This window comes from Beta vulgaris, chromosome 3 (genome assembly GCF_026745355.1).
Source record: "Beta vulgaris subsp. vulgaris cultivar EL10 chromosome 3, EL10.2, whole genome shotgun sequence".
NCBI classification, from domain to species: domain Eukaryota; kingdom Viridiplantae; phylum Streptophyta; class Magnoliopsida; order Caryophyllales; family Amaranthaceae; genus Beta; species Beta vulgaris.
The window spans coordinates 43,268,682-43,278,123 of record NC_079204.1 but is presented as its reverse complement, the minus strand read 5'-3'; the positions used below and the strand labels follow the sequence as shown (position 1 = coordinate 43,278,123).

Genomic DNA, 9,442 nt, shown 5'->3' with positions numbered 1-9,442 from the left:
TTGTGTTTCAGACATTAGTTTAAGTTGGTACGTTTTAGTTTCAGACATTGTTATTGATTTCATAAATTTTAATAAAGTTGTTTTTTAGTAAGTTGTTTTCCGCTGCATAATTCCGAGCAAGCCGAAACGTTATCACACGGGCAATAATGCCTGGGTAATTCTCTAAGGTTTATTATAAAAGTATTTTCTAGAAAGAGAGAATTATCGGGGTGTTACATATAAGGTAGAGTTATTCCCTGCAGGAAGTTCTGAGCATACAAATACTTATGCAGTCATCTTTCATACTATTACTGGGGGAGGGGGTAGAAGGCAGGGAAAAGACCTTAATGATATTCATTCATCAGTATCATTCCCTCCTATGCACCTATCCCTTCTCTATTTTTGTACAGATTATGGTACACATATAATTTAAAAATTCTTCATAGACAATAGACAACGATGCGCCAAGTCTTGAATGACCCTCCACCAGCCAAATAATCTATCAAGGAAATCCTCGAAGGGCTTTGAGTTAGGCTATGTCAACTATACAAAAGTTATGTAACCCTCCAGGTTGTCAAATGAAAGGTTTGAGATGCACTTTGACATAAGAATATCAATTAAAGTCACCAAACAAGATTCTAAATATAATAGGGTATGATTTTTGACAAATAGCTACTCCTCGGATCATATTCTCACAGTTGGAATTTGGATCCGGATATACTTTCCTTCTCCTCTTGAACGACAAATAGCTAACCTATAAATGAGATACGACAGAAGACGAATACATCCACTAGATTCCATTACCCTAGATGTCTCCCAAAGAGATGTTGTGACATCAGCCTTCCCTTAAAATACAACACACACAGACGAGAAAATGCAGTTATGCAAAGGCTTTAACCTTCTCCATGACACTAGGTTTCCCAATGTAATTGCAAAAAGATAGTATTATGCAAAATACTGGAAGTGATGATGCACAGCCTCCGATAGAGAAGATCAGATGAATCCGTTACTTAAAATCACCTCCAAGGATAGCCTGAAAAGGAATAATCTCCAACACACCCAATAAATTCATAAAGTTCACTAAACTCCAGCCAAAGGGGTTCTACGAGAACGAAATTCTAACACAATCCAGCACAAGTGGAAAGTAATAAAGTGGGGAAAGAAATGAAGAAAGGCTGCTGCCCACATAACAATAATCTTATTGCTCGACTTGAGTTTGTATTTGACTACAACAGGAGACAAAATAAGACATTAATGAAGCGGGTATTAGGTTATGAATGATGCTTAAGTGATTATGTAGATAAACTGTTCATCACCAGCTTTTATGCTTTGCCAAGTGACACTCCCTTGGTGACTTTCTAATGAGTCTCTTCATAACTTATGATAAAAAACTTATACGTCTATTATGGAACTTTTCTACTTTCCTTTTACTTTCATAATGGAATCTCTTATTATCTAGAAAAAGCATTCATCTAGGAGACTAGGACTACCATTATTCTTATAGTAGCCTTCTCAGATCTCACTAGTGTATACCGCATTATTGCTATGATGCTTAGCAGTTCAATGCTTAGGGAATGTGAAGGTTTTGCTTGAGTTGAATACGGAGAGTCATTAGTGATGATGCTTTTCGTGTAAGGCTATGATGGTACTTTGTCATTTCAATGGGAACCTAAGAGACAATTTGACCCTAAGGCGAGATGGTCTTCCGCTCCTTTTCTTCTCACTTGTTCATTATGTGTCTATCTCTCATTACTAAAGCTTGAATTTTTTTTTTTTTAAGGATCAAAAGGCCAGGAATGCTGGGTGTTTTAGTTTCATATTCATTTATCATATTGTTCTTTTCGTGTCTTACCTTTTGAGTCAAATAAAAATTGGTCACTATCCTCAAGATTCTTGAGGTGATTATGGAAATTGACTTTTTCTCATGTCTAAGGATCAATCTTGAGCTTCGGTCCTTTATTGGGTATACTTCACTAGCATAATTATGTTTTTAGGTGTGTGACTGAGAGCTTTCATATTAAACTTCACATGGCTGATTTTGGATGACCTAGAAAAGGAAATATGGCACCCCAATGCATTCCTAACAAGAAATGCAAAAAATAACATTGCTCCTTAACACTGCAAAAGCTATTCCTTATATCCTTACTAGCAAGACATAAAGGGCAAGATAATAGGATCCAGAAATAATGTTTGTCATAGGTGCGTTATACAAGGAAATCTAACAAAGAAGCACATTCAAGAAAGCTTAACAAGTCAATGAGCCCCCTCCACTTCCTATCACAAAAGAAGACTTGTCACCATCCCTTTCTCAATATACTTGGTAAAAAGAGATGAAACAAAAATAATAACACTATCCCCCCCTTCCCCCTCCCGATAATCCTTGAAAAACAAAATGCACTATTTATTACACATTATTCACCAGGAGAGAAAAGAATGTTATGAAAACTATAAATTTGACATAACCTTGCAGGGTTGTCAACATCTCACGAGGAAAAACTACAAACAGGTCTTATTGGTGTTACAAGAAAACACAAATATGATGTCCAAGAGACTGCAATTTTATAGCTTTTAGATATAAAAGTGACAATATTTGATTCACAAATTCACAAACCATTGTCATGTTCAAAAACTCATGAAATATTATTCAAAGAATCCTCCTTCACCAAATCCCACTACTATGTATAACGCCCTCAAATAAATCCATACGAAGCTAATCTTCCTCTATAACCATCACAAAGAACTAGAAATCTCTTCCTGGAAAGACCTATGTAACCAAGAACTATCAACCATAAAAGGTGACCACTCAATACCATCCAATATAGATTTACCCTGAAAGGCCTCTCCAAAGATGCCTTCATAAGACAAAAAACAACATAATCTTGGCAATAATGGCACCTTGATCCCTAAATCCTCAATGTAACTATTATATTTCCTACTAATCGCACGAAAGAAAAGGCATATAATAAAATTTCATTCCCTTGGCCACTTCACGTTTACCTTATATCTCACACTCTTCTTCAAAAGACCCTCCAAGGATTACATTTCAAAGATTTGCATTTCTTCTCCATCTTCTATATCAATACCCTGTATAGTCCAGACCCAAATCATCACACTCTGCATCTCCTTAAAAGCCTCTTTCTTCAGATTTCAAACATCTCAAGAAACCCTTTTACCCCAAATGTCCAACATCTGCTACAAGAAATTCAAATTCCTCATATACAATATAGGACCTAAAATGGAACTAACACATCCATCTCAGACACTTTATCGAATCCTACTAGCACAGCTTTCAATATACAATCAAACCCGAGGTCCTTCTAGAAACCAATAGTAAACAAGCAGTGGTGGATCCAAGATTCGACTCACGTGGATTCGAAGTCGTTCGAAAAATAGATCAAGATAAATTGATCCAAAATTGCAAAACTACCACTGAAAACTAAGGAAGTTGACCGATAGGGTGACACAAGAAATATAATTAACAAAGCATTTTGATTTTTCTATATAATGGCCAATTGTGTTGTAAGATTTTGTTAAGTATTCAAAATGCAACAACAATAGTATTCCTTCTGATCGTATTTGTTCTTCATGTCTTTCTTATTGGAATGTTCCTCAAAGTTCTTCCAAGTTCCAAATTCCAATAGAGACTATATTGACATATTTAGACAACAAAAAGTACGAGAAAGGTACCAAAAAGTAATGAAAAAATACAATAAAATACAAGAGAAACTCCAAAAGTACGAGAGAACTTCTAAAAAGTAAGATATATAGTGCAAAATATATGTTACTTTTCCCAATATTCCTTAACAAATAGTCTTGTATAAAGTATAGAAGTAATAAATTATGAAGATATTAATTAACTTTAAGAAGACATTAACTCTTTACGAACTTAAAAATTAGAAAACAAAATCATTTAGAAGTAAAACATAGAGAAGAGACTCTAATAAATTGCTTGATTTGAATAATATAAGTGGAAAAAAGAGTTTGTCGATTCCACTTTCACTCTTTTGCCTCGAAGACTTCCAAGTAAATTATAATGAGCCAATATACTTCAAACAAAATAAAATATATATGAAATGTTGTACAGTTGAAGTGAAAAGTGATTGTAAATCTATGTAGGGAAGCCAAAATAATGAAAAGGACAAAAAAAAACAAGAACGCGCTTGCCACTGAACCAAGGGCATCTAACTGAAGCATATTGCAACAATAACATGTTTCCTATCATTCAGCTTTTCGCCGATTTTCCTTTTATTTTTTTCTTGATTTTTGTGGGTCAGGTGAAACCACGCATGATCCACCCATGGAAACAAGAACACCTTGCATGCTTGCAGTCATAATTTTTATGAGACATCTTCACTATGAGGAGATAAGTCCCTAGATAAGAGGAAAAAATGACAAAACATATGGTGGTGGATATGCTCACCGCTAACAGTCTCTTCAAAACAACGATTTCTGTCATGATGTGATGTGAATATATGCACATCATGCCCATGGGATGATAATTCCATTGCAGCATCTACGATCAATCTCTCAGCTCCTCCTACAAAACATGGAAAGTTCCCATGATCCACCATACATCAAAAAAATTTAGAGAATCGTATAATGTAGCATAAATAAAAGCATATTTTGGAAACAATGCCAAGAGAAAGAACACATAAAATGGTGATAAGGAAAAAAAGAGTCAAGTGGTTATGAGAAATGGTGACAATTATCAGGTTATGTAACAATTCTCTGCTACTAATATCATAGGACTATCAGCATTAGATATTCTTTAATGAAATAGAGCACACATATTTGGAGAATTGGAGGTGCTCCAACTCATTATCGCTCACAATATCATAAAATTTTATGAAGCTAACAGATGGTAGCAATTGAATAGCATAAAAGATAAGGATAAGAAATTAAGCTGTTTTAAAAAAAAATAAAAAAAACCACCCTCTTCTCCCCTTCCAATGTTTTGCAATCAAATATTGCTTTTTTTTTTTGCAATATTACCTCATATAAGAATGACACTTTATTTATATTTTCATAGCTCATTCAAACTTTTGATAATCCTAGCAAACCCAAATACATTACATGTTTCCAACTTATAGAAACCCTTGTGACCATGAGCACTAAATTCACCAAATACAACTAAAACCTGGCACCACTTCTTCATATTAATGATCCTCAAAGCCTCCAAACTTTCTGATGGCATCTTCACATAAACCTTAGCTTTTGTATCACTGAATTGCAGTAAAATCTTAGTATAACAAAGAACGAAGTGCTTTGCAGCGCAAAGAAAGTTCAATGTTCAGACATGAGGTGCAAAGGAAATGCACACGCATCATGCACATCAGGAGCCAGGGAGATAGAGGGGAAAGACAAATGGAAAGGGAGGGTTGCTTCTTTAACCGCATCGGAGTCCCTCATAGTCCTTCCCGCTCCTAGGGTTGCTCGAGCCTCGATATGATGAGGCTAAGCACCTCACATCTAGCATACTTGAGGCTCACTAATTACAACTAAGGTTCTCAGAATTTGAGCTCAAAAGAAAAGTTTCATACTTCTGAAATGAGTAACAAACTCACGTAGTGTCAATAAACAGCGTGAATGATTATCACCAAAGAACTAAATCGAAACACAGTGTTCACTGAAATTCAATTACTTCCACCAATAATCGGCCAAAACTCATACATACATCATCATTGTGTAATCAATCAAAATAGGCAAGAATTCGGCAGTTTTCTCACTGAATATATTGCTAACAACACAATCAACACTTCAATCTACAATAATTCAACCAAATCATCCACAAAATTAAAATTTTACCAGAAAAACTATGGATTAGAAAAATTACCTATACCAAGATCTGGATGTATAATTGCTATCTTCAACTTTGAGTTTTCCATCTTCGTTGATCACAGACAACACTGAAAACCAGTAAACGAGAGGGGAGAGAGAATGAGAGATTTTCTTCAATGGAGGTGATGAAAGTGGACTTGGGCCGGGCCTATTGTCGATTATTTCAGCCCAAAAAATCAGCTACTTTATTAAAACAGCGACTCACAACAACAACAAAAAAAAAAGGTCAAATTAAGGCGAGGTCAAAGGAGAGAGAAAATGACTGGAGAGGAGTGGAGATAACTGGACCAGCAGCGCCGAAGATGGTTCGTCTTTTGTCTTTCATGGCTGCCGGAGGTATTCATTTTTTTTTGTCATTCTCTCTCTAGATTTAGGTTAGGTTAAGTGTGTTTTAATGGTGATTATGCAATTTTGTGGTTTCAGTGATATGCACTTTTGCAATCAACCAGTGGAGAAAATTTGAGAGCAAAAGAGTTGAACAAAATGAGAATGAATTGCTTGATTCGCAGTCAATTTCAGTTCAGAAAGAACTCAAATGAATGTTTCTTTAAGTTGTTTTTATGCTATTGTTGTGATTTTCTTTGTTTTTGTCAAAAAACAAGAGATTGTTAGTGGAGTTTTGTGTGTATTATGGAATTTTAAGTGTTTCCAAATGATTGGAAATTGCTTCACATGTTGCAAGTTATAGGATTTGATATACTTCCTCCGTTTCAAAATAGATGCTACATTGTTGACTTTTCCACTATTCATGAATGAGGTTTGACCATGCATTATTTACTATTAGGTAAAATCAAATGTTATAATGTAATATGTTGTTGGATTTGTCTTAATGTATATTTTCAGAAAATCAAAATTTTATACTTTACTCTAATACATAATTAAAGATATTAGTAGTCAAAGTAGTGCCTCGACAAGCGTTTTAGTCAACAATGTAGCATCTATTTTGAAACGGAGGAAGTATTAGATTGTAATTTTCTCTCTTTTCTTCCTATATTGATGACTAGTTTTGTAGTTGTACGAGTTATTGTTTATTTTATTTTTTGCAAATATTTTTGTTAACATTGTTGATTTTTTGTTGTTGTGAAATGCGATTTTTCAACGTCATTTTATTTATATAATTTCTCAATTCTATTTCTATTGAAACAATTATCATTTTGGATAGTTTCATCTATTAAAACCACTTCACTTTTGTTAAAAAAACTATTATAATTAACATCATCGCATTTACTTGATGTTAATAAAATCATCATTAATTATTCAAATTAACTCAAAAAGTTGTGTTTACTTTATTAAGGATTTACTTATCTCCTACTCTAATTAACCCCTCTAAAAGACATAAAGTATTTGTCATTATACTTTACTTTGTAGATTTGTTATATAAAATTAAATTTTTAATGTTCAATTAAATATTGTAGCAAGTCTATTATTAAATAGTATCCCAATAATTGGTATGACTAATAGCTAACACAATTTTAACATGAAGAATACCCGAATGATACTTTAAGAAAGTAGAGGGTAATACTTTAATAGACGTAGGACAGAAAAAATAGAGAAAAAATATGAGTTTCAACCACAACTTCAACTTTTAATATAGCATATAAACACTAACGTATATAGAATAGAAGATGGGAAAGCGAAAAACACTATCATAATGATGCTATCATGAATAAAATAACTTAAATATAAAAGTAACCTCTATTAATAACCGAAAATACTATTTAAGAGGAAAAAAAATCTCTTCAACAATCATGACCATATGAAGACTTATCAAACTTCTCCTTTTTTATGATCTACGACCTCAAATAGAAGGAAAAAAAATCTCTTCAACAATCATAACCATGTTATAACGGACGTGAGAGAGAAACAAATATCGAATGCAAAAAGCGATAAAAACAGACAACAGATTTACGTGGTTCACCAATTTGGCTACATCCACGGCAGAGAGGGAGAGAATATTTTATTATGTGAGGAAAACCAGATTACAGAGAGAATTTAGCCTAATTCGTGTAAAACATAGGTTAAAATAATCTATTTATACTAAACGGCTCAAAACGCGTTTCCCGCATCAATCGTCGACCCGCCCGGGCGGTCCCCAGCTTTCCCAGAACAGCTTACGCGCCCGACCGGGCGAGGACGAAAACAGTTTCGTCAGTTCTTCGTAAAACTGACATAACTTTCTCGTTTCTCAGCGGAATTGGGCATATGACCTATCGTTGGAAAGCTCTTGGAACAAGCTATCAGCTCCACTTTGAATCACCTCAAAATCATTTATATATTGAGAGATATGTGCATTCAAAGTCAGACTTATGTCATTGCTTCTTCACGTATTCTACCAAACACCTTCAAGGCACCATTCAAGTCACTATTCTTACAAATGTCCACCTTGACTTGAATCCTCTCACAATAACCAGAAAATTAGATGCATTGATCACAACGCCCAGAATCTCCCAACACCAGATTTTTCCCAACAGACAACCAGACCAGATTAGTCCCTAAGGACCCCAGAATTTCCCCAAGAGGGCAACTAACAATCACGAACAACTTGTAAGTCCAAGCAACCTTGGAACTTACCATGTGGAATCAGATTCGAACAGACGTGTTCCTTATACTCTTTCCTAGCACAAGTAACACCTTCCTTGGACGGCCCAAAAATATTCACCTCTCCGACATACAGTGCAAAACACACCATGTCTTCACAACCATCCCTTTGGGGAGAGTCCCCATAGATTTCATGCTGACCAACAGCCAAGTTTGACTGACCCTATGATGACGAAGAACACGGAATTTCAGATTCAGATTGTGAGTGTTGACCGATTTCTCCCTGACGTGAACCACCACTCCAACCTAGAGTGCCTCTGTGCTCCACCTGTTCTCAACACTATCACAAACAACCAATGTAGCAACCCCATACTCAGATAACGTAGACCCTTGTAACATATACAATGTCTCCCGTTTAACCCCTTTTAGAATCATCTTTGAACCCCTGTAGACATACAACCCTCCACCCTCACCTTTGAAACTGAACCCTTTCTTATCTAACAGACTAAGTGGAATCAGATTCTTTGTGACCTATGGAACATGCCTAACATCATTCAAAGTACAGACTTTGCCATCATATGTCCTAATTCTGATGGACCGTATACCAACTGTCTTACATACCTCACTGTTGGCCATAATAACACTTCCATCAACCTGTTTATAGTTCATAAACCATTTCCTGCGCGAACACATATGACAAGACGCTCTAGAATCTAAAACCCACACATCACTGCAATGTGTTTGTTCATTAGCAACTAAAGCAATATCATCATCAGAACTGAAATTTTCTGCTGCAACAGCAGCAGAACCAGACCCAGATTCATTAGACCCAGATTTATTTTTCCTTTTAGGACACTCCCTTTTCCAATGCCCCGTTTCCTTACAGTAATTACAGAAATCACTAGATTTAGGACCTCTAGAAGACGGTTTCCAGGATTTTTCCCCCGAATTCTCCTGTCCATTACCAATGGCTACTAATCCAGCAGCCTGATCGACTGTACCTGTACCAGATGCCTTATGGCGCAATTCCCTAGTATGCAGAGATGATCTAACTTCTTCTAGGGACACAGAATCTTTAGCAACAATG

At 35.4% G+C, this 9,442-nt stretch overlaps 1 long non-coding RNA gene across 1 annotated transcript; it reads right to left on the bottom strand.

Annotated features, from left to right (window-relative positions):
* Nucleotides 1-19: 19 nt before the first annotated feature.
* On the bottom strand, nt 20-6,938 carry LOC130590927 (uncharacterized). Its single transcript, XR_008968824.1, has 3 exons — nt 5,813-6,938; nt 4,400-4,516; nt 20-1,012 (listed from the first exon to the last, which is right to left on the bottom strand). It is a non-coding gene; the product is annotated as an uncharacterized LOC130590927 (long non-coding RNA).
* Nucleotides 6,939-9,442: the final 2,504 nt, after the last annotated feature.